The following is a 23,142-nucleotide window of genomic DNA, read 5'->3' as shown; positions in this document are numbered from 1 at the left end:
CAGTTTTGCATCCTCGAGGGCCAAACACAGTACATAAAGACTCGGAAAGCACTGTCTCTCGCCATCGGCCATACCATGTTGAATACGCCGGTTCTCGTCCGATCACCGAAGCTAAGCAGCATTGGGCTCGGTCAGTACTTGGGAGGGAGACCACCTGGGAACACCGAGTGCTGATGGCATTTCTTTTGCATTTTTATTCGCCCTTCACGTTTTTTTTTTTCTGTCATAGTTGCGCAGTGTCTCAGGCAACTATAGGAGGTGACGTTATTTTGTTATCGATAATACAATCTCATCGGCAACGTGTCCAACGTGTAGTACGTGCGGACGCGAAACTGTGGCAAAACTCGAAGCGAACCCGTGGCGTCTCGGCTGTCATTCTGACGTCTGCCGCGGCGGGTACACTGCAGATTAAACTCTAGCAAAGCCCCAAGATAGCTGGGAGGCCCAGTGTGCGCATAACACTGCGCAGAAGCGCACAATATGCGCCCACCGCACCATGCACCGCACCCACTGCCGGTCCATGTGTAAACAACACAGGCTCGCTCCCGCTGCTCTTTCCGTGCATGCCGCAGTGGTTTAGGTTCGCCAGAACGGCTGAGAAAAGCGCAGGGCAGGTAACTGCACGCTTGGCGGCTGTTGCCACGAGCGAGGGAAGTATCCATGCGCAGTTTTGCATCCTCGAGGGCCAAACACAGTACATAAAGACTCGGAAAGCACTGTCTCTCGCCATCGGCCATACCATGTTGAATACGCCGGTTCTCGTCCGATCACCGAAGCTAAGCAGCATTGGGCTCGGTCAGTACTTGGGAGGGAGACCACCTGGGAACACCGAGTGCTGATGGCATTTCTTTTGCATTTTTATTCGCCCTTCACGTTTTTTTTTTCTGTCATAGTTGCGCAGTGTCTCAGGCAACTATAGGAGGTGACGTTATTTTGTTATCGATAATACAATCTCATCGGCAACGTGTCCAACGTGTAGTACGTGCGGACGCGAAACTGTGGCAAAACTCGAAGCGAACCCGTGGCGTCTCGGCTGTCATTCTGACGTCTGCCGCGGCGGGTACACTGCAGATTAAACTCTAGCAAAGCCCCAAGATAGCTGGGAGGCCCAGTGTGCGCATAACACTGCGCAGAAGCGCACAATATGCGCCCACCGCACCATGCACCGCACCCACTGCCGGTCCATGTGTAAACAACACAGGCTCGCTCCCGCTGCTCTTTCCGTGCATGCCGCAGTGGTTTAGGTTCGCCAGAACGGCTGAGAAAAGCGCAGGGCAGGTAACTGCACGCTTGGCGGCTGTTGCCACGAGCGAGGGAAGTATCCATGCGCAGTTTTGCATCCTCGAGGGCCAAACACAGTACATAAAGACTCGGAAAGCACTGTCTCTCGCCATCGGCCATACCATGTTGAATACGCCGGTTCTCGTCCGATCACCGAAGCTAAGCAGCATTGGGCTCGGTCAGTACTTGGGAGGGAGACCACCTGGGAACACCGAGTGCTGATGGCATTTCTTTTGCATTTTTATTCGCCCTTCACGTTTTTTTTTTTTTCTGTCATAGTTGCGCAGTGTCTCAGGCAACTATAGGAGGTGACGTTATTTTGTTATCGATAATACAATCTCATCGGCAACGTGTCCAACGTGTAGTACGTGCGGACGCGAAACTGTGGCAAAACTCGAAGCGAACCCGTGGCGTCTCGGCTGTCATTCTGACGTCTGCCGCGGCGGGTACACTGCAGATTAAACTCTAGCAAAGCCCCAAGATAGCTGGGAGGCCCAGTGTGCGCATAACACTGCGCAGAAGCGCACAATATGCGCCCACCGCACCATGCACCGCACCCACTGCCGGTCCATGTGTAAACAACACAGGCTCGCTCCCGCTGCTCTTTCCGTGCATGCCGCAGTGGTTTAGGTTCGCCAGAACGGCTGAGAAAAGCGCAGGGCAGGTAACTGCACGCTTGGCGGCTGTTGCCACGAGCGAGGGAAGTATCCATGCGCAGTTTTGCATCCTCGAGGGCCAAACACAGTACATAAAGACTCGGAAAGCACTGTCTCTCGCCATCGGCCATACCATGTTGAATACGCCGGTTCTCGTCCGATCACCGAAGCTAAGCAGCATTGGGCTCGGTCAGTACTTGGGAGGGAGACCACCTGGGAACACCGAGTGCTGATGGCATTTCTTTTGCATTTTATTCGCCCTTCACGTTTTTTTTTTTTTCTGTCATAGTTGCGCAGTGTCTCAGGCAACTATAGGAGGTGACGTTATTTTGTTATCGATAATACAATCTCATCGGCAACGTGTCCAACGTGTAGTACGTGCGGACGCGAAACTGTGGCAAAACTCGAAGCGAACCCGTGGCGTCTCGGCTGTCATTCTGACGTCTGCCGCGGCGGGTACACTGCAGATTAAACTCTAGCAAAGCCCCAAGATAGCTGGGAGGCCCAGTGTGCGCATAACACTGCGCAGAAGCGCACAATATGCGCCCACCGCACCATGCACCGCACCCACTGCCGGTCCATGTGTAAACAACACAGGCTCGCTCCCGCTGCTCTTTCCGTGCATGCCGCAGTGGTTTAGGTTCGCCAGAACGGCTGAGAAAAGCGCAGGGCAGGTAACTGCACGCTTGGCGGCTGTTGCCACGAGCGAGGGAAGTATCCATGCGCAGTTTTGCATCCTCGAGGGCCAAACACAGTACATAAAGACTCGGAAAGCACTGTCTCTCGCCATCGGCCATACCATGTTGAATACGCCGGTTCTCGTCCGATCACCGAAGCTAAGCAGCATTGGGCTCGGTCAGTACTTGGGAGGGAGACCACCTGGGAACACCGAGTGCTGATGGCATTTCTTTTGCATTTTTATTCGCCCTTCACGTTTTTTTTTTTTCTGTCATAGTTGCGCAGTGTCTCAGGCAACTATAGGAGGTGACGTTATTTTGTTATCGATAATACAATCTCATCGGCAACGTGTGCAACGTGTAGTACGTGCGGATGCGAAACTGTGGCAAAACTCGAAGCGAACCCGTGGCGTCTCGGCTGTCATTCTGACGTCTGCCGCGGCGGGTACACTGCAGATTAAACTCTAGCAAAGCCCCAAGATAGCTGGGAGGCCCAGTGTGCGCATAACACTGCGCAGAAGCGCACAATATGCGCCCACCGCACCATGCACCGCACCCACTGCCGGTCCATGTGTAAACAACACAGGCTCGCTCCCGCTGCTCTTTCCGTGCATGCCGCAGTGGTTTAGGTTCGCCAGAACGGCTGAGAAAAGCGCAGGGCAGGTAACTGCACGCTTGGCGGCTGTTGCCACGAGCGAGGGAAGTATCCATGCGCAGTTTTGCATCCTCGAGGGCCAAACACAGTACATAAAGACTCGGAAAGCACTGTCTCTCGCCATCGGCCATACCATGTTGAATACGCCGGTTCTCGTCCGATCACCGAAGCTAAGCAGCATTGGGCTCGGTCAGTACTTGGGAGGGAGACCACCTGGGAACACCGAGTGCTGATGGCATTTCTTTTGCATTTTTATTCGCCCTTCACGTTTTTTTTTTTTTCTGTCATAGTTGCGCAGTGTCTCAGGCAACTATAGGAGGTGACGTTATTTTGTTATCGATAATACAATCTCATCGGCAACGTGTCCAACGTGTAGTACGTGCGGACGCGAAACTGTGGCAAAACTCGAAGCGAACCCGTGGCGTCTCGGCTGTCATTCTGACGTCTTCCGCGGCGGGTACACTGCAGATTAAACTCTAGCAAAGCCCCAAGATAGCTGGGAGGCCCAGTGTGCGCATAACACTGCGCAGAAGCGCACAATATGCGCCCACCGCACCATGCACCGCACCCACTGCCGGTCCATGTGTAAACAACACAGGCTCGCTCCCGCTGCTCTTTCCGTGCATGCCGCAGTGGTTTAGGTTCGCCAGAACGGCTGAGAAAAGCGCAGGGCAGGTAACTGCACGCTTGGCGGCTGTTGCCACGAGCGAGGGAAGTATCCATGCGCAGTTTTGCATCCTCGAGGGCCAAACACAGTACATAAAGACTCGGAAAGCACTGTCTCTCGCCATTGGCCATACCATGTTGAATACGCCGGTTCTCGTCCGATCACCGAAGCTAAGCAGCATTGGGCTCGGTCAGTACTTGGGAGGGAGACCACCTGGGAACACCGAGTGCTGATGGCATTTCTTTTGCATTTTTATTCGCCCTTCACGTTTTTTTTTTTTCTGTCATAGTTGCGCAGTGTCTCAGGCAACTATAGGAGGTGACGTTATTTTGTTATCGATAATACAATCTCATCGGCAACGTGTCCAACGTGTAGTACGTGCGGACGCGAAACTGTGGCAAAACTCGAAGCGAACCCGTGGCGTCTCGGCTGTCATTCTGACGTCTGCCGCGGCGGGTACACTGCAGATTAAACTCTAGCAAAGCCCCAAGATAGCTGGGAGGCCCAGTGTGCGCATAACACTGCGCAGAAGCGCACAATATGCGCCCACCGCACCATGCACCGCACCCACTGCCGGTCCATGTGTAAACAACACAGGCTCGCTCCCGCTGCTCTTTCCGTGCATGCCGCAGTGGTTTAGGTTCGCCAGAACGGCTGAGAAAAGCGCAGGGCAGGTAACTGCACGCTTGGCGGCTGTTGCCACGAGCGAGGGAAGTATCCATGCGCAGTTTTGCATCCTCGAGGGCCAAACACAGTACATAAAGACTCGGAAAGCACTGTCTCTCGCCATCGGCCATACCATGTTGAATACGCCGGTTCTCGTCCGATCACCGAAGCTAAGCAGCATTGGGCTCGGTCAGTACTTGGGAGGGAGACCACCTGGGAACACCGAGTGCTGATGGCATTTCTTTTGCATTTTTATTCGCCCTTCACGTTTTTTTTTTCTGTCATAGTTGCGCAGTGTCTCAGGCAACTATAGGAGGTGACGTTATTTTGTTATCGATAATACAATCTCATCGGCAACGTGTCCAACGTGTAGTACGTGCGGACGCGAAACTGTGGCAAAACTCGAAGCGAACCCGTGGCGTCTCGGCTGTCATTCTGACGTCTGCCGCGGCGGGTACACTGCAGATTAAACTCTAGCAAAGCCCCAAGATAGCTGGGAGGCCCAGTGTGCGCATAACACTGCGCAGAAGCGCACAATATGCGCCCACCGCACCATGCACCGCACCCACTGCCGGTCCATGTGTAAACAACACAGGCTCGCTCCCGCTGCTCTTTCCGTGCATGCCGCAGTGGTTTAGGTTCGCCAGAACGGCTGAGAAAAGCGCAGGGCAGGTAACTGCACGCTTGGCGGCTGTTGCCACGAGCGAGGGAAGTATCCATGCGCAGTTTTGCATCCTCGAGGGCCAAACACAGTACATAAAGACTCGGAAAGCACTGTCTCTCGCCATCGGCCATACCATGTTGAATACGCCGGTTCTCGTCCGATCACCGAAGCTAAGCAGCATTGGGCTCGGTCAGTACTTGGGAGGGAGACCACCTGGGAACACCGAGTGCTGATGGCATTTCTTTTGCATTTTTATTCGCCCTTCACGTTTTTTTTTTTTCTGTCATAGTTGCGCAGTGTCTCAGGCAACTATAGGAGGTGACGTTATTTTGTTATCGATAATACAATCTCATCGGCAACGTGTCCAACGTGTAGTACGTGCGGACGCGAAACTGTGGCAAAACTCGAAGCGAACCCGTGGCGTCTCGGCTGTCATTCTGACGTCTGCCGCGGCGGGTACACTGCAGATTAAACTCTAGCAAAGCCCCAAGATAGCTGGGAGGCCCAGTGTGCGCATAACACTGCGCAGAAGCGCACAATATGCGCCCACCGCACCATGCACCGCACCCACTGCCGGTCCATGTGTAAACAACACAGGCTCGCTCCCGCTGCTCTTTCCGTGCATGCCGCAGTGGTTTAGGTTCGCCAGAACGGCTGAGAAAAGCGCAGGGCAGGTAACTGCACGCTTGGCGGCTGTTGCCACGAGCGAGGGAAGTATCCATGCGCAGTTTTGCATCCTCGAGGGCCAAACACAGTACATAAAGACTCGGAAAGCACTGTCTCTCGCCATCGGCCATACCATGTTGCAATAAAGACAAAAATCGGCCATACCATGTTGAATACGCCGGTTCTCGTCCGATCACCGAAGCTAAGCAGCATTGGGCTCGGTCAGTACTTGGGAGGGAGACCACCTGGGAACACCGAGTGCTGATGGCATTTCTTTTGCATTTTTATTCGCCCTTCACGTTTTTTTTTTTTCTGTCATAGTTGCGCAGTGTCTCAGGCAACTATAGGAGGTGACGTTATTTTGTTATCGATAATACAATCTCATCGGCAACGTGTCCAACGTGTAGTACGTGCGGACGCGAAACTGTGGCAAAACTCGAAGCGAACCCGTGGCGTCTCGGCTGTCATTCTGACGTCTGCCGCGGCGGGTACACTGCAGATTAAACTCTAGCAAAGCCCCAAGATAGCTGGGAGGCCCAGTGTGCGCATAACACTGCGCAGAAGCGCACAATATGCGCCCACCGCACCATGCACCGCACCCACTGCCGGTCCATGTGTAAACAACACAGGCTCGCTCCCGCTGCTCTTTCCGTGCATGCCGCAGTGGTTTAGGTTCGCCAGAACGGCTGAGAAAAGCGCAGGGCAGGTAACTGCACGCTTGGCGGCTGTTGCCACGAGCGAGGGAAGTATCCATGCGCAGTTTTGCATCCTCGAGGGCCAAACACAGTACATAAAGACTCGGAAAGCACTGTCTCTCGCCATCGGCCATACCATGTTCATGCTACTTCCAGCCACCGAGCGTGACGGACGCAGAATCATGGGCTCCCACGGAGCGGCGATAGCGGCCGGTGCCGGCCGCGGAAACAGGCTCGCCAGCGACGCAGATAAGGATTACGAGATCGTTCTGCCTACCCTGCCCACCGGACGTGTTGTTTTAAACACGGTTTTTCTGCACGGCGACGTGCGTGTGCGACCCTACAGGGTCGAAGACTTCAGGGACGCCCTCGCCAACGTTGGTGCGCTCCCCGACGTCGTGGCGTTGGGGGCGTACCAGATAAACCACGTGTGGGCGGTGACCTTCAGCAGCGCTGACGCCGCAAAGAAACTGGCCGCCATGAAGGAGCTGGAAGTCAAGGGACGCCGCTGCATCGTTTTTGACCCAGAGGACCACCAGGTCAAGCTGCGACTGCACTGGATGCTTCACGGCGTCGCCGACGAGGACATCCGTACGGCATTCGCGGCGTTCGGCAACGTGACCGAAGTCACCCGGGAGCGTTGGCGCGTCGCCGGCATGAAGGAGAAGGGGTCCACCACGAGGACCGTGCTCCTCAAACTGAAGCCAGGCGTGAAGGTGGATGACCTGCCCCACCAGGTACGAGTCGCTGGCGAGTTGGCTCTCGTGGTGGTGCCAGGGCGGCCGATGCAGTGCCTGCGCTGCAGCGGCACGGGGCACGTGCGCCGTGATTGTAAGGTGCCCAGGTGCTCGAAGTGCCGTCGCTATGGACACTCCGAGGCTGACTGCGTGCGCACCTACGCGTCGGCTACAGGGCGTGTAGCGGCGAGCGACTCCGCAGAGCTCATGGATGTCGTCGAGGCGGAGGAAGCAGCCAGCGGCATCGACGACACGGGCAAAACGGCGGGGGTTGAACCAGCTGTCTCGAGCAGCAACGCCGACGGGGCTGGCGCACAGGAGAGCGCGTCGCTAACTACTGACCTCTCTTCGACGCCTGTGGAGACGCCCAAAGAAAACCCGAGCCCGCCAGAGCACGTGGACGTGGAAACAAAGGCGGCCAGCGAGAACCGCGACGAGAAGGCCGACGCCCGCGTGAACACCGGCGTGACCACCCCTGCGAAGCGTCCGCACACCGAGACCAAGGCCGACGGGGAGAAGGCAGCGGATTCCAGCGTGGAGGAACCGCCGACAAAGACGCCCCAAGCACGACGACCCAGTCTGCGACCGCGCCCGAAGGTTCCGGATGACAGGCGTGGCGGCGGCAAGGCGCCGCCTGACCAGGTCCATGTGCTCGCGCCGGATGACACCGGCGGCGACGGCATCGTCTAGCGACATGCTAGGCGCGGGAGGTAAGCACCATGCTTTCGGTCCCTTCTTCTTAAGTTGAAATGGCTTCCGCAACTCCGTTCAAAGTCGCTACCTTAAATGTCAGAGGCCTGGCAGGCAAAAGAAAACAAAGCCAGCTGTACCGACTTATAACGGAGCAAGACATTGATATATTAGCAGTGCAGGAAACTAAAGTCGATGGTGAGGAAGAGACCGGGAGCATGGTGCGGCGTTTCACGTCTAGATATTTTGCCGTTGTCAGCCATGCGGTGGGCACATCGGCAGGTTGTATTCTGTTTGTCAAGAAGTTGCCGGGGCTAGAGGTACACGGTCATTATTCGTGTTTGTCGGGTCGATACGTGTCCATAGATTTTTCACTGTGCAACACTGACTGGCGCATTGTTTGCCTGTACGCTCCTAATTCGGTTGATGGCCGAGCCACGTTTTTTGAAAGTGTCCAAGAACGGCTTCGCACGGACAGACAGCTGATTGTTATGGGCGATTATAACTGTGTTCTTAGCGCGCGCGACAAGACAAGTGTCCGAAATTTCCGAGATAAGAGCACTCAAGTGTTGTTGCGAGTGATTGTGAACTGCAACCTCGAGGATGTCGCTGAGTGTCTTGAAGGAGCGCGTGCTGTAAAGTACACACGATTCGAGGGCTCAAGTCACGCACGGCTAGACCGCATTTATGCATCCGCGGATACTGTACCTAAATGCAATAGTTATGGAGTAGTGCCGGTTTCATTTTCTGACCACTGTTTAGTTCAATGTTGCATAGGAATTGTTAAGAAGGGGAATGTTTTTTCGTGGGAAATGTGGAAGTTAAACGACAAACTACTTCAGGACGAATTTTATAACCAAGCTGTAAGGGAAGAAATAGCAAAAATAGAACCAAGTAGCAACATGAGGATTTGGCAGCAGTGGGAGCTCACTAAAGAAACTTTAAAATTAAAAGCAATAGAAAGAGCCACCTGTATACGTCATGAAGCAAAAAAAGAGGAAATGGAGCTAAAGGCACTGCTTCAGAAGATGATAAAACAGGAATGCCGAGCGCCTGGTACATGGATAGAAGACATAAGAAAAACCAAACAAAAGTTACAGCTTATCGAAGAAGAACGTTATCGGGGAGCGCTGGTGAGGGCAAGGGCAGAAGACATGGCTGCAGGGGAAGCGCCAACGAAACGAGCGCTTGGTTTAGAAAAAGCCCGTGCCGAAAGAAACCACATAAACGAAATAGAATGGAGAGGTGTTTCAAAAACGGACATCGATCATATCAAAGCAGCTTTTTTCGAGCATTATCAGGCGCTCTTCGCATTGCATCCGGTAGATGTTGTCACATTTAAGGAGGCGTTTCTGGCCGAGATGCCGCGCCTGGACGACGAAACTAAAGACAGATTAGAGCAGGCGATAACTCAATTGGAAGTTGAGCAGGCAATAGATAGTTTAAACCCTGGTAAGTCGCCTGGACCGGACGGGTTCAGCGCGGCATTCTACAAAGAATTTAAAAATGTAATTTCCCCGGTCTTGCAGGTAATCTTTAATGAAGCCTATAAAGTAAAAGCACTGCCTCCGTCCTATGGGTCGTCCCATACTGTGCTTATTCCCAAGACGGACGACATAGACAGATTACGATTGGTAACAGCATACCGACCCATAGCACTCACTAACGTCGAGTACAAAATTTACATGAAGATTTTGGCACGAAGGTTGCAGACCGTGATTCATTTATTAGTTGGTCCGCATCAGACCTGCGGGATTATAGGGCGGTCTATTTTTACAAATATACACGTTGCGCGCAGTGTCTTAGAAACCTGTGATGACACTGATGGTCAGGTGGCTATTCTTCAGATCGATTTGGAAAAGGCTTTTGACTGCGTTGCCCATGAACTTTTGTTTTCAGTATTAGGCCATGTTAATGTTGGTTCTGTTATCCGCGAGGGTGTGGCCCTGGCATACCGGAACTGCACGACGAGATTGATAGTTAACAAGAGTCTGGGGGCCCCCATTAGCGTGCAGCGTTCGGTGCGCCAGGGCTGTCCCCTCAGCCCCCTTTTATTTTGTATTTATGTGGAGACCCTTTGTTTAAAGATTCTGAAAAACAATAGTATTAACGGATTCACTTTACAAGCAGCCGAAGTAAAGCTCTTGGCGTATGCAGATGACATTGCTGTGTTTTCCGTTGACGAGGGAAGCATAAGCGAGGCTGTTCAGTGTGTACGAGATTTCAGCCAAGCTACAGGAAGCGGGGTTAACTGGTCGAAGTGCCTCGGGCTGTGGCATGGCGGGTGGGCATCTACGCCTGAGCGGTTTGCCAGCGTGCCTTGGACGACAACGCCAGATAAATACTTGGGCGTTCCACTTGCTGCTTACCGTGACAGTGAACAGTATTGGACAGGACAGATTAAAGAGATACGGGAGAGAGCGGATAAGTGGAAAGGAACGACCTTGTCCATTTTCGCCAGAGCCACTGTTTGCAACTTGTTCTTTATCAGCAGGCTCTGGTACGTAATGCAGGTGTTGCACTGTTCACGGCTAAGCATTCAAAAGCTGCACCGAATTTTCGCCGTCTTTGTCTGGTCGTCTGAATGGGAGCGCTGCAGCCGGACCAACCTGTTCCGACGGGTTCAAGAAGGCGGGCTGGGACTGGGCCATTTGTTTTTGAGACAGCTGGTCAATCGTTTTTTGTTTCTTCGGGACACAAGAGACCCGTTTTTGCGTACCGTATGCCAAGTTAGGCTGCGGCATCTCCTTCCAGAGTACATAGTCGGAACTGCTGAGGTTTACAGTAGGGTCACCGGTTTTTACCGGGAAATCGTTGCCAGTGTAAGGTTTCTTTCCGCGCGGTTTTCAAATGACTTTCTGTCGACTGTGAAAAGAAAGAAACTCTACCGTGCTTTGTGCGATGTAGTTTTCCCGGTGCCCTTGTACAGGGCCTTGTACAGTGGAGGCCAAGGCAAAGATGTTTTAAAGAGAGTTAAAAATATGCAGGTGCCATCAGGAACGAAAACCTTCTTTTTTAAGCTGCACACCGGAACCTTACCGGTTAAAAAATTTTTAGAAGGAAAGGAATTATTTTTACCTTGGGGATCTAACTGTTTAATTTGCAGAAAGCCGGAAACAATAGACCATGTATTTTTACACTGTTGGGAAGGGGTTTATTTTTGGGATGTATTGCAGCGAACATTAAAGAAAGAATTTCCACTAGACCCGTATGGCATCCGGTTCTTATGTGTTGAAAATGAGGATGGGGTGCCTTTCGATTTAATAATGCTGACAGGCCTCCACTGTATATGGCGCTCCAGAATGGCAGGCTACCATTGTGACAGAGACGCAAGACCTGCTAGAATTTATTTCCGCGAAAGCATGGACATGTTTCTCGCCATTCAGAAAGCCGCTGCGGAGCCTCCGGAGTGGCTCTCAAGAGTAGAGCCGCTCTGTACGTTGCGTGAATTTTAATTGGACGAAGCCAGATTTATGCTGGCTGACCACAAGTAGTGTGTACATAGTTATTGTCTTTTGTTGATTGTTAGTGTTGTCCAGTTTGTATGTCAAAGCCAGGCAATAAAGAAAAAAAAAAAAAAAAAAAAAAAAAAAAAAAAAAAAAAATCGGCCATACCATGTTGAATACGCCGGTTCTCGTCCGATCACCGAAGCTAAGCAGCATTGGGCTCGGTCAGTACTTGGGAGGGAGACCACCTGGGAACACCGAGTGCTGATGGCATTTCTTTTGCATTTTTATTCGCCCTTCACGTTTTTTTTTTTTTCTGTCATAGTTGCGCAGTGTCTCAGGCAACTATAGGAGGTGACGTTATTTTGTTATCGATAATACAATCTCATCGGCAACGTGTCCAACGTGTAGTACGTGCGGACGCGAAACTGTGGCAAAACTCGAAGCGAACCCGTGGCGTCTCGGCTGTCATTCTGACGTCTGCCGCGGCGGGTACACTGCAGATTAAACTCTAGCAAAGCCCCAAGATAGCTGGGAGGCCCAGTGTGCGCATAACACTGCGCAGAAGCGCACAATATGCGCCCACCGCACCATGCACCGCACCCACTGCCGGTCCATGTGTAAACAACACAGGCTCGCTCCCGCTGCTCTTTCCGTGCATGCCGCAGTGGTTTAGGTTCGCCAGAACGGCTGAGAAAAGCGCAGGGCAGGTAACTGCACGCTTGGCGGCTGTTGCCACGAGCGAGGGAAGTATCCATGCGCAGTTTTGCATCCTCGAGGGCCAAACACAGTACATAAAGACTCGGAAAGCACTGTCTCTCGCCATCGGCCATACCATGTTGAATACGCCGGTTCTCGTCCGATCACCGAAGCTAAGCAGCATTGGGCTCGGTCAGTACTTGGGAGGGAGACCACCTGGGAACACCGAGTGCTGATGGCATTTCTTTTGCATTTTTATTCGCCCTTCACGTTTTTTTTTTTTCTGTCATAGTTGCGCAGTGTCTCAGGCAACTATAGGAGGTGACGTTATTTTGTTATCGATAATACAATCTCATCGGCAACGTGTCCAACGTGTAGTACGTGCGGACGCGAAACTGTGGCAAAACTCGAAGCGAACCCGTGGCGTCTCGGCTGTCATTCTGACGTCTGCCGCGGCGGGTACACTGCAGATTAAACTCTAGCAAAGCCCCAAGATAGCTGGGAGGCCCAGTGTGCGCATAACACTGCGCAGAAGCGCACAATATGCGCCCACCGCACCATGCACCGCACCCACTGCCGGTCCATGTGTAAACAACACAGGCTCGCTCCCGCTGCTCTTTCCGTGCATGCCGCAGTGGTTTAGGTTCGCCAGAACGGCTGAGAAAAGCGCAGGGCAGGTAACTGCACGCTTGGCGGCTGTTGCCACGAGCGAGGGAAGTATCCATGCGCAGTTTTGCATCCTCGAGGGCCAAACACAGTACATAAAGACTCGGAAAGCACTGTCTCTCGCCATCGGCCATACCATGTTGAATACGCCGGTTCTCGTCCGATCACCGAAGCTAAGCAGCATTGGGCTCGGTCAGTACTTGGGAGGGAGACCACCTGGGAACACCGAGTGCTGATGGCATTTCTTTTGCATTTTTATTCGCCCTTCACGTTTTTTTTTTTTTCTGTCATAGTTGCGCAGTGTCTCAGGCAACTATAGGAGGTGACGTTATTTTGTTATCGATAATACAATCTCATCGGCAACGTGTCCAACGTGTAGTACGTGCGGACGCGAAACTGTGGCAAAACTCGAAGCGAACCCGTGGCGTCTCGGCTGTCATTCTGACGTCTGCCGCGGCGGGTACACTGCAGATTAAACTCTAGCAAAGCCCCAAGATAGCTGGGAGGCCCAGTGTGCGCATAACACTGCGCAGAAGCGCACAATATGCGCCCACCGCACCATGCACCGCACCCACTGCCGGTCCATGTGTAAACAACACAGGCTCGCTCCCGCTGCTCTTTCCGTGCATGCCGCAGTGGTTTAGGTTCGCCAGAACGGCTGAGAAAAGCGCAGGGCAGGTAACTGCACGCTTGGCGGCTGTTGCCACGAGCGAGGGAAGTATCCATGCGCAGTTTTGCATCCTCGAGGGCCAAACACAGTACATAAAGACTCGGAAAGCACTGTCTCTCGCCATCGGCCATACCATGTTGAATACGCCGGTTCTCGTCCGATCACCGAAGCTGAGCAGCATTGGGCTCGGTCAGTACTTGGGAGGGAGACCACCTGGGAACACCGAGTGCTGATGGCATTTCTTTTGCATTTTTATTCGCCCTTCACGTTTTTTTTTTTTCTGTCATAGTTGCGCAGTGTCTCAGGCAACTATAGGAGGTGACGTTATTTTGTTATCGATAATACAATCTCATCGGCAACGTGTCCAACGTGTAGTACGTGCGGACGCGAAACTGTGGCAAAACTCGAAGCGAACCCGTGGCGTCTCGGCTGTCATTCTGACGTCTGCCGCGGCGGGTACACTGCAGATTAAACTCTAGCAAAGCCCCAAGATAGCTGGGAGGCCCAGTGTGCGCATAACACTGCGCAGAAGCGCACAATATGCGCCCACCGCACCATGCACCGCACCCACTGCCGGTCCATGTGTAAACAACACAGGCTCGCTCCCGCTGCTCTTTCCGTGCATGCCGCAGTGGTTTAGGTTCGCCAGAACGGCTGAGAAAAGCGCAGGGCAGGTAACTGCACGCTTGGCGGCTGTTGCCACGAGCGAGGGAAGTATCCATGCGCAGTTTTGCATCCTCGAGGGCCAAACACAGTACATAAAGACTCGGAAAGCACTGTCTCTCGCCATCGGCCATACCATGTTGAATACGCCGGTTCTCGTCCGATCACCGAAGCTAAGCAGCATTGGGCTCGGTCAGTACTTGGGAGGGAGACCACCTGGGAACACCGAGTGCTGATGGCATTTCTTTTGCATTTTTATTCGCCCTTCACGTTTTTTTTTTTCTGTCAAAGTTGCGCAGTGTCTCAGGCAACTATAGGAGGTGACGTTATTTTGTTATCGATAATACAATCTCATCGGCAACGTGTCCAACGTGTAGTACGTGCGGACGCGAAACTGTGGCAAAACTCGAAGCGAACCCGTGGCGTCTCGGCTGTCATTCTGACGTCTGCCGCGGCGGGTACACTGCAGATTAAACTCTAGCAAAGCCCCAAGATAGCTGGGAGGCCCAGTGTGCGCATAACACTGCGCAGAAGCGCACAATATGCGCCCACCGCACCATGCACCGCACCCACTGCCGGTCCATGTGTAAACAACACAGGCTCGCTCCCGCTGCTCTTTCCGTGCATGCCGCAGTGGTTTAGGTTCGCCAGAACGGCTGAGAAAAGCGCAGGGCAGGTAACTGCACGCTTGGCGGCTGTTGCCACGAGCGAGGGAAGTATCCATGCGCAGTTTTGCATCCTCGAGGGCCAAACACAGTACATAAAGACTCGGAAAGCACTGTCTCTCGCCATCGGCCATACCATGTTGAATACGCCGGTTCTCGTCCGATCACCGAAGCTAAGCAGCATTGGGCTCGGTCAGTACTTGGGAGGGAGACCACCTGGGAACACCGAGTGCTGATGGCATTTCTTTTGCATTTTTATTCGCCCTTCACGTTTTTTTTTTTTTTCTGTCATAGTTGCGCAGTGTCTCAGGCAACTATAGGAGGTGACGTTATTTTGTTATCGATAATACAATCTCATCGGCAACGTGTCCAACGTGTAGTACGTGCGGACGCGAAACTGTGGTAAAACTCGAAGCGAACCCGTGGCGTCTCGGCTGTCATTCTGACGTCTGCCGCGGCGGGTACACTGCAGATTAAACTCTAGCAAAGCCCCAAGATAGCTGGGAGGCCCAGTGTGCGCATAACACTGCGCAGAAGCGCACAATATGCGCCCACCGCACCATGCACCGCACCCACTGCCGGTCCATGTGTAAACAACACAGGCTCGCTCCCGCTGCTCTTTCCGTGCATGCCGCAGTGGTTTAGGTTCGCCAGAACGGCTGAGAAAAGCGCAGGGCAGGTAACTGCACGCTTGGCGGCTGTTGCCACGAGCGAGGGAAGTATCCATGCGCAGTTTTGCATCCACGAGGGCCAAACACAGTACATAAAGACTCGGAAAGCACTGTCTCTCGCCATCGGCCATACCATGTTGCAATAAAGACAAAAATCGGCCATACCATGTTGAATACGCCGGTTCTCGTCCGATCACCGAAGCTAAGCAGCATTGGGCTCGGTCAGTACTTGGGAGGGAGACCACCTGGGAACACCGAGTGCTGATGGCATTTCTTTTGCATTTTTATTCGCCCTTCACGTTTTTTTTTTCTGTCATAGTTGCGCAGTGTCTCAGGCAACTATAGGAGGTGACGTTATTTTGTTATCGATAATACAATCTCATCGGCAACGTGTCCAACGTGTAGTACGTGCGGACGCGAAACTGTGGCAAAACTCGAAGCGAACCCGTGGCGTCTCGGCTGTCATTCTGACGTCTGCCGCGGCGGGTACACTGCAGATTAAACTCTAGCAAAGCCCCAAGATAGCTGGGAGGCCCAGTGTGCGCATAACACTGCGCAGAAGCGCACAATATGCGCCCACCGCACCATGCACCGCACCCACTGCCGGTCCATGTGTAAACAACACAGGCTCGCTCCCGCTGCTCTTTCCGTGCATGCCGCAGTGGTTTAGGTTCGCCAGAACGGCTGAGAAAAGCGCAGGGCAGGTAACTGCACGCTTGGCGGCTGTTGCCACGAGCGAGGGAAGTATCCATGCGCAGTTTTGCATCCTCGAGGGCCAAACACAGTACATAAAGACTCGGAAAGCACTCTCTCTCTTCATCGGCCATACTATGTTGAATACGCCGGTTCTCGTCCGATCACCGAAGCTAAGCAGCATTGGGCTCGGTCAGTACTTGGGAGGGAGACCACCTGGGAACACCGAGTGCTGATGGCATTTCTTTTGCATTTTTATTCGCCCTTCACGTTTTTTTTTTTCTGTCATAGTTGCGCAGTGTCTCAGGCAACTATAGGAGGTGACGTTATTTTGTTATCGATAATACAATCTCATCGGCAACGTGTCCAACGTGTAGTACGTGCGGACGCGAAACTGTGGCAAAACTCGAAGCGAACCCGTGGCGTCTCGGCTGTCATTCTGACGTCTGCCGCGGCGGGTACACTGCAGATTAAACTCTAGCAAAGCCCCAAGATAGCTGGGAGGCCCAGTGTGCGCATAACACTGCGCAGAAGCGCACAATATGCGCCCACCGCACCATGCACCGCACCCACTGCCGGTCCATGTGTAAACACAGGCTCGCTCCCGCTGCTCTTTCCGTGCATGCCGCAGTGGTTTAGGTTCGCCAGAACGGCTGAGAAAAGCGCAGGGCAGGTAACTGCACGCTTGGCGGCTGTTGCCACGAGCGAGGGAAGTATCCATGCGCAGTTTTGCATCCTCGAGGGCCAAACACAGTACATAAAGACTCGGAAAGCACTGTCTCTCGCCATCGGCCATACCATGTTGAATACGCCGGTTCTCGTCCGATCACCGAAGCTAAGCAGCATTGGGCTCGGTCAGTACTTGGGAGGGAGACCACCTGGGAACACCGAGTGCTGATGGCATTTCTTTTGCATTTTTATTCGCCCTTCACGTTTTTTTTTTTTCTGTCATAGTTGCGCAGTGTCTCAGGCAACTATAGGAGGTGACGTTATTTTGTTATCGATAATACAATCTCATCGGCAACGTGTCCAACGTGTAGTACGTGCGGACGCGAAACTGTGGCAAAACTCGAAGCGAACCCGTGGCGTCTCGGCTGTCATTCTGACGTCTGCCGCGGCGGGTACACTGCAGATTAAACTCTAGCAAAGCCCCAAGATAGCTGGGAGGCCCAGTGTGCGCATAACACTGCGCAGAAGCGCACAATATGCGCCCACCGCACCATGCACCGCACCCACTGCCGGTCCATGTGTAAACAACACAGGCTCGCTCCCGCTGCTCTTTCCGTGCATGCCGCAGTGGTTTAGGTTCGCCAGAACGGCTGAGAAAAGCGCAGGGCAGGTAACTGCACGCTTGGCGGCTGTTGCCACGAGCGAGGGAAGTATCCATGCGCAGTTTTGCATCCTCGAGGGCCAAACACAGTACATAAAGACTCGGAAAGCACTGTCTCTCGCCATCGGCCATACCATGTTCATTCTACTTCCAGCCACCGAGCGTGACGGACGCAGAATCATGGGCTCCCACGGAGCGGCGATAGCGGCCGTTGCCGGCCGCGGAAACAGGTTCGCCAGCGACGCAGATAAGGATTACGAGATCGTTCTGCCTACCCTGCCCACCGGACGTGTTGTGTTAAACACGGTTTTTCTGCACGGGGACGTGCGTGTGAGACCCTACAGGGTCGAAGACTTCAGGGACGCCCTAGCCAACGTTGGTGCGCTCCCCGACGTCGTGGCGTTGGGAGCGTACCAGATAAACCACGTGTGGGCTGTGACCTTCAGCAGCGCCGACGCCGCAAAGAAACTGGCCGCCATGAAGGAGCTGGAAGTCAAGGGACGCCGCTGTATCGTTTTTGACCCAGAGGACCACCAGGTCAAGCTGCGACTGCACTGGATGCTTCACGGCGTCGCCGACGAGGACATCCGTACGGCATTCGCGGCGTTCGGCAACGTGACCGAGGTCACCCGGGAGCGTTGGCGCGTCGCTGGCATGAAGGAGAAGGGGTCCACCACGAGGACCGTGCTCCTAAAGATGAAGCCAGGCATTAAGGTAGACGACCTGCCCCACCAGGTTCGAGTTGCTGGCGAGTTGGCTCTCGTGGTGGTGCCCGGGCGGCCGATGCAGTGTCTGCGGTGTGGCGGCGCGGGGCACGTGCGCCGTGATTGCAAGGTGCCCAGGTGCTCGAAGTGCCGACGCTACGGTCACTCCGAGGCCGACTGCGTGCGCACCTACGCGTCGGCTACCGGGCGTGTAGCGGCGAGCGACTCCGCAGAGCTCATGGACGTTGTCGAGGCGGAGGAAGCAGCCAGCGGCATCGACGACACGAGCAAAACGGCGGGGGTTGAGCCTGCGGTTTCGACCAGCAACACCGACGCGGCTGGCGCAAAGGAGAGCGGGTTGCCCATCTGTGACCAACCTTTGACGCCTCTGGAGACGCCCAAAGATAACCCGAGCCCCCCAGAGCACGTGGAAGCGGAAACAACGGCGGCCAGCGAGAACCGCGACGAGAAGGCAGACGCCCGCGTGAACACCGGCGTGACCACCCCTGCGAAGCGTCCGCACACCGAGACCAAGGCCGACGGGGAGAAGGGAGCAGAGTCCAGCGTGGAGGAACCGCCGACAAAGACGCCGCAAGCACGACGACCCAGTCTGCGACCGCGCCCGAAGGTTCCGGATGACAGGCGTGGCGGCGGCAAGGCGCCGCCTGACCAGGTCCATGTGCTCGCGCCGGAGGACACCGGCGGCGACGGCATCGTCTAGCGATATGCTGGGCGCGGGAGGTAAGCACCATGCTTTCGGTCCCTTCTTCTTAAGTTGAAATGGCTTCCGCAACTCCGTTCAAAGTCGCCACCTTAAATGTCAGAGGCCTGGCAGGCAAAAGAAAACAAAGCCAGCTGTACCGACTTATAACGGAGCAAGATATTGATATATTAGCAGTGCAGGAAACTAAAGTCGATGGTGAGGAAGAGACCGGGAGCATGGTGCGACGTTTCACGTCTAGATATTTTGCCGTTGTCAGCCATGCGGTGGGCACATCGGCTGGTTGTGTTCTGTTTGTCAAGAAGTTGCCGGGGCTAGAGGTACATGGGCATCATTCGTGTTTGTCGGGTCGATACGTGTCCATCGATTTTTCGCTCTGTAACATCGACTGGCGCATTGTTTGTCTGTATGCACCTAATGTGGTTGATGGCCGAGCCGCGTTTTTTGAAAGCGTCGAAGAACGGCTTCGGACGGACAGGCAGCTCATTGTTATGGGCGATTACAACTGTGTTCTAAGTGCGCGCGACAAGACAAGCGTCCGAGGTTTCAGGGATAAAAGCACCGAAGTGTTGTTACGAATGATTGTGAACTGCAACCTCGAGGATGTAGCAGAGTGTCTTGAAGGAACGCGTGCTGTAAGGTACACACGATTCGAGGGCACAAGTCACGCACGGCTAGACCGAATTTATGCATCCGCGGAAACTGTCCCTAAATGCAATAGTTATGTAGTTCTGCCGGTTTCATTTTCTGACCACTGTTTGGTTCAATGCTGCATAGGGTTCATTAAGAAGGGGAATGATTTTTCATGGGAAATGTGGAAGTTAAATGACAAGCTACTCCAGGACGAATTTTATAACCGAGCTGTAAGGGAAGAAATAGCAAAAATAGAACCAAGTAGTAACATGAGGATTTGGCAGCAGTGGGAGCTCACTAAAGAAACTTTAAAATTAAAAGCAATAGAAAGAGCCACCTGTATACGTCATGAAGAAAAAAAAGAGGAAATGGAGCTAAAGGCACTGCTTCAGAAGATGATAAAACAAGAATGCCGAGCGCCTGGTAAATGGATAGAAGACATAAGAAAAACCAAACAAAAGTTACAGCTTATTGAAGAAGAACGTTATCGGGGAGCGCTGGTGAGGGCAAGGGCAGAAGATATGGCAGCAGGGGAAGCGCCAACGAAACGAGCGCTCGGTTTAGAAAAAGCCCGCGCCGAAAGAAATCACATTAACGAAATAGAATGGGGAGGTGTTTCAAAAACGGACGTCGATCACATCAAAGCAGCCTTTTTCCAGCATTACCAGGCGCTCTTCGCATTGCATCCGGTAGATGTTATCACATTTAAGGAGGCGTTTCTAGCCGAGATGCCGCGTCTGGATGACGAAACAAAAGACAGATTAGAGCAGAAGATAAGTCAAGGGGAAGTTGAGCAGGCAATAGACAGTTTAAACCCTGGTAAGTCGCCTGGACCGGACGGGTTCAGCGCGGCATTCTACAAAGAATTTAAAAATGTAATTTCCCCGGTCTTGCAGGTAATCTTTAATGAAGCCTATAAAGTAAAAGCACTGCCTCCGTCCTATGGGTCGTCCCATACAGTGCTGATTCCCAAGACGGACGACATAGACAGATTACGAATGGTAACAGCATACCGACCCATAGCACTCACTAACGTGGAGTACAAAATTTACATGAAAGTTTTGGCACGAAGGTTGCAGACCGTGATTCATTTATTAGTTGGTCCGCATCAGACCTGCGGGATTAAAGGGCGGTCTATTTTTACTAATATTCACGTTGCGCGCAGTGTCCTAGAAACCTGTGATGACACTAATGGTCAGGTGGCTATTCTCCAGATCGACTTAGAAAAGGCTTTTGACTGCGTTGCCCATGAACTTTTGTTTTCAGTATTAGGCCATGTTAATGTTGGTTCTGTTATCCGCGAGGGTGTGGCCCTGGCATACCGGAACTGCACGACGAGATTGATCGTTAACAAGAGTCTGGGGGCCCCCATTAGCGTGCAGCGTTCGGTGCGCCAGGGCTGTCCCCTCAGCCCCCTTTTATTTTGTATTTATGTGGAGACCCTTTGTTTAAAGATACTGAACAGCAGGAGTATTAACGGATTCACTTTACAAGCAGCTGAAGTAAAGCTCTTGGCGTATGCTGATGACATTGCTGTGTTTTCCGTTGACGAGGGTGGCATAAGCGAGGCCGTTCAATGTGTACGAGATTTCAGCCAAGCTACTGGAAGCGGCGTTAACTGGTCGAAGTGCCTCGGGCTTTGGCACGGAAGGTGGGCATCTACGCCTCAGCGGTTTGCCAGCGTGCCTTGGACGACGACGCCAGATAAATACTTGGGCGTTCCACTCGCTGCTTACCGTGACAGTGAGCAGCATTGGACAGCACAGATTAAAGAGATACGGGAGAGAGCGGATAAGTGGAAAGGAACGACCTTGTCCATTTTCGCCAGAGCCACTGTTTGCAACTTGTTCTTTATCAGCAGGCTCTGGTACGTCATGCAGGTGCTGCACTGTTCACGGTTAAGTATTCAAAAGCTACACCGAATTTTCGCCATCTTTATCTGGTCGTCTGAATGGGAGCGCTGCAGCCGGACCAACCTGTTCCGACGGGTTCAAGACGGCGGGCTGGGACTGGGCCATTTGTTTTTGAGACAGCTGGTCAATCGTTTTTTGTTTCTTCGGGACACAAGAGACCCGTTTTTGCGTACCGTATGCCAAGTTAGGCTGCGGCATCTGCTTCCAGAGTACATCGTCGGAACTGCTGATGTTTACAGTAGAGTCACCGGTTTTTACCGGGAAATCGTAGCCAGTGTAAGGTTTCTTTCCGCGCGGTTTTCAAATGACTTTCTGTCGACTGTGAATCGAAAGAAACTGTACCGTGCTTTGTGCGATGTAGTTTTCCCGGTGCCCTTGTACAGGGCCTTGTACAGTGGAGGCCAAGGCAAAGATGTTTTAAAGAGAGTTAAAAACATGCAGGTGCCATCAGGAACAAAAACCTTCTTTTTTAAGCTCCACACCGGAACCTTACCGGTTAAAAAATTTTTAGAAGGAAAGGAATTATTTTTACCTTGGGGATCCAACTGTTTAATTTGCAGAAAGCCGGAAACAATAGACCATGTATTTTTGCACTGTTGGGAAGGGGTTTATTTTTGGGATGTTTTGCAGCGAACCTTAAAGAAAGAATTTCCACTAGACCCGTATGGCATCCGGTACTTATGTGTTGAAAATGAGGATGAGGTGCCTTTTGACTTAATAATGCTTACAGGCCTCCACTGTATATGGCGCTCCAGAATGGCGGGCTACCATTGTGACAGAGACGCAAGACCTGCTAGAATTTATTTCCGCGAAAGCATGGACATGTTTCTCGCCATTCAGAAAGCCGCTGCGGAGCCTCCGGAGTGGCTCTCAAGACTAGAGCCGCTCTGTACATTGCGTGAGTTTTAATTTGACGAAGCCAGATGCATGCTGGCTGACCACGAGTCATATGTACATAGCGTTTATTGTCTTTTGTTGATTGTTTGTGTTGTGAAATTTTCTGTGTCAAAGCCAGGCAATAAAGAAAAAAAAAAAAAAAAAAAAAAAAAATCGGCCATACCATGTTGAATACGCCGGTTCTCGTCCGATCACCGAAGCTAAGCAGCATTGGGCTCGGTCAGTACTTGGGAGGGAGACCACCTGGGAACACCGAGTGCTGATGGCATTTCTTTTGCATTTTTATTCGCCCTTCACGTTTTTTTTTTTTCTGTCATAGTTGCGCAGTGTCTCAGGCAACTATAGGAGGTGACGTTATTTTGTTATCGATAATACAATCTCATCGGCAACGTGTCCAACGTGTAGTACGTGCGGACGCGAAACTGTGGCAAAACTCGAAGCGAACCCGTGGCGTCTCGGCTGTCATTCTGACGTCTGCCGCGGCGGGTACACTGCAGATTAAACTCTAGCAAAGCCCCAAGATAGCTGGGAGGCCCAGTGTGCGCATAACACTGCGCAGAAGCGCACAATATGCGCCCACCGCACCATGCACCGCACCCACTGCCGGTCCATGTGTAAACAACACAGGCTCGCTCCCGCTGCTCTTTCCGTGCATGCCGCAGTGGTTTAGGTTCGCCAGAACGGCTGAGAAAAGCGCAGGGCAGGTAACTGCACGC

The 23,142-nt window shown here is 52.8% G+C and overlaps 15 non-coding genes and 5 pseudogenes across 15 annotated transcripts; all 20 read left to right on the top strand.

The window, feature by feature from the left end:
* The first annotated feature begins 60 nt into the window (after positions 1-60).
* LOC149369199 (5S ribosomal RNA) lies at positions 61-179 on the top strand. Its single transcript, XR_016287460.1, has one exon. It is a non-coding gene; the product is annotated as a 5S ribosomal RNA (ribosomal RNA).
* A 546-nt stretch (positions 180-725) lies between these two features.
* Positions 726-844, top strand: LOC149369198 (5S ribosomal RNA). The gene has a single exon (XR_016287459.1). It is a non-coding gene; the product is annotated as a 5S ribosomal RNA (ribosomal RNA).
* Positions 845-1,389: 545 nt separating this feature from the next.
* On the top strand, positions 1,390-1,508 carry LOC149369197 (5S ribosomal RNA). The gene has a single exon (XR_016287458.1). It is a non-coding gene; the product is annotated as a 5S ribosomal RNA (ribosomal RNA).
* Positions 1,509-2,056: 548 nt separating this feature from the next.
* LOC149369196 (5S ribosomal RNA) lies at positions 2,057-2,175 on the top strand. Its single transcript, XR_016287457.1, has one exon. It is a non-coding gene; the product is annotated as a 5S ribosomal RNA (ribosomal RNA).
* A 547-nt stretch (positions 2,176-2,722) lies between these two features.
* LOC149369195 (5S ribosomal RNA) lies at positions 2,723-2,841 on the top strand. The gene has a single exon (XR_016287456.1). It is a non-coding gene; the product is annotated as a 5S ribosomal RNA (ribosomal RNA).
* Positions 2,842-3,388: 547 nt separating this feature from the next.
* LOC149369194 (5S ribosomal RNA) lies at positions 3,389-3,507 on the top strand. The gene has a single exon (XR_016287455.1). It is a non-coding gene; the product is annotated as a 5S ribosomal RNA (ribosomal RNA).
* Positions 3,508-4,055: 548 nt separating this feature from the next.
* Positions 4,056-4,174, top strand: LOC149369193 (5S ribosomal RNA). Its single transcript, XR_016287639.1, has one exon. It is a non-coding gene; the product is annotated as a 5S ribosomal RNA (ribosomal RNA).
* A 547-nt stretch (positions 4,175-4,721) lies between these two features.
* LOC149369192 (5S ribosomal RNA) lies at positions 4,722-4,840 on the top strand. Its single transcript, XR_016287454.1, has one exon. It is a non-coding gene; the product is annotated as a 5S ribosomal RNA (ribosomal RNA).
* A 545-nt stretch (positions 4,841-5,385) lies between these two features.
* LOC149369191 (5S ribosomal RNA) lies at positions 5,386-5,504 on the top strand. Its single transcript, XR_016287453.1, has one exon. It is a non-coding gene; the product is annotated as a 5S ribosomal RNA (ribosomal RNA).
* Positions 5,505-6,083: 579 nt separating this feature from the next.
* LOC149369190 (5S ribosomal RNA) lies at positions 6,084-6,202 on the top strand (annotated as a pseudogene).
* Positions 6,203-11,655: 5,453 nt separating this feature from the next.
* On the top strand, positions 11,656-11,774 carry LOC149369189 (5S ribosomal RNA; annotated as a pseudogene).
* Positions 11,775-12,322: 548 nt separating this feature from the next.
* On the top strand, positions 12,323-12,441 carry LOC149369188 (5S ribosomal RNA). Its single transcript, XR_016287452.1, has one exon. It is a non-coding gene; the product is annotated as a 5S ribosomal RNA (ribosomal RNA).
* A 547-nt stretch (positions 12,442-12,988) lies between these two features.
* LOC149369187 (5S ribosomal RNA) lies at positions 12,989-13,107 on the top strand. The gene has a single exon (XR_016287449.1). It is a non-coding gene; the product is annotated as a 5S ribosomal RNA (ribosomal RNA).
* A 548-nt stretch (positions 13,108-13,655) lies between these two features.
* On the top strand, positions 13,656-13,774 carry LOC149369186 (5S ribosomal RNA). The gene has a single exon (XR_016287717.1). It is a non-coding gene; the product is annotated as a 5S ribosomal RNA (ribosomal RNA).
* Positions 13,775-14,321: 547 nt separating this feature from the next.
* On the top strand, positions 14,322-14,440 carry LOC149369185 (5S ribosomal RNA). The gene has a single exon (XR_016287448.1). It is a non-coding gene; the product is annotated as a 5S ribosomal RNA (ribosomal RNA).
* Positions 14,441-14,986: 546 nt separating this feature from the next.
* On the top strand, positions 14,987-15,105 carry LOC149369184 (5S ribosomal RNA). Its single transcript, XR_016287447.1, has one exon. It is a non-coding gene; the product is annotated as a 5S ribosomal RNA (ribosomal RNA).
* A 581-nt stretch (positions 15,106-15,686) lies between these two features.
* LOC149369183 (5S ribosomal RNA) lies at positions 15,687-15,805 on the top strand (annotated as a pseudogene).
* Positions 15,806-16,350: 545 nt separating this feature from the next.
* LOC149369182 (5S ribosomal RNA) lies at positions 16,351-16,469 on the top strand (annotated as a pseudogene).
* Positions 16,470-17,012: 543 nt separating this feature from the next.
* On the top strand, positions 17,013-17,131 carry LOC149369181 (5S ribosomal RNA). Its single transcript, XR_016287446.1, has one exon. It is a non-coding gene; the product is annotated as a 5S ribosomal RNA (ribosomal RNA).
* A 5,444-nt stretch (positions 17,132-22,575) lies between these two features.
* LOC149369180 (5S ribosomal RNA) lies at positions 22,576-22,694 on the top strand (annotated as a pseudogene).
* Positions 22,695-23,142: the final 448 nt, after the last annotated feature.

Source organism: Amblyomma mixtum, chromosome 1 (assembly GCF_055824585.1).
Source record: "Amblyomma mixtum isolate Tamu chromosome 1, ASM5582458v1, whole genome shotgun sequence".
Classification (NCBI taxonomy): Eukaryota; Metazoa; Arthropoda; class Arachnida; order Ixodida; family Ixodidae; genus Amblyomma; species Amblyomma mixtum.
The sequence above is the reverse complement of the archived record's forward strand: the minus strand, read 5'-3'. Positions and strand labels throughout refer to the sequence as shown.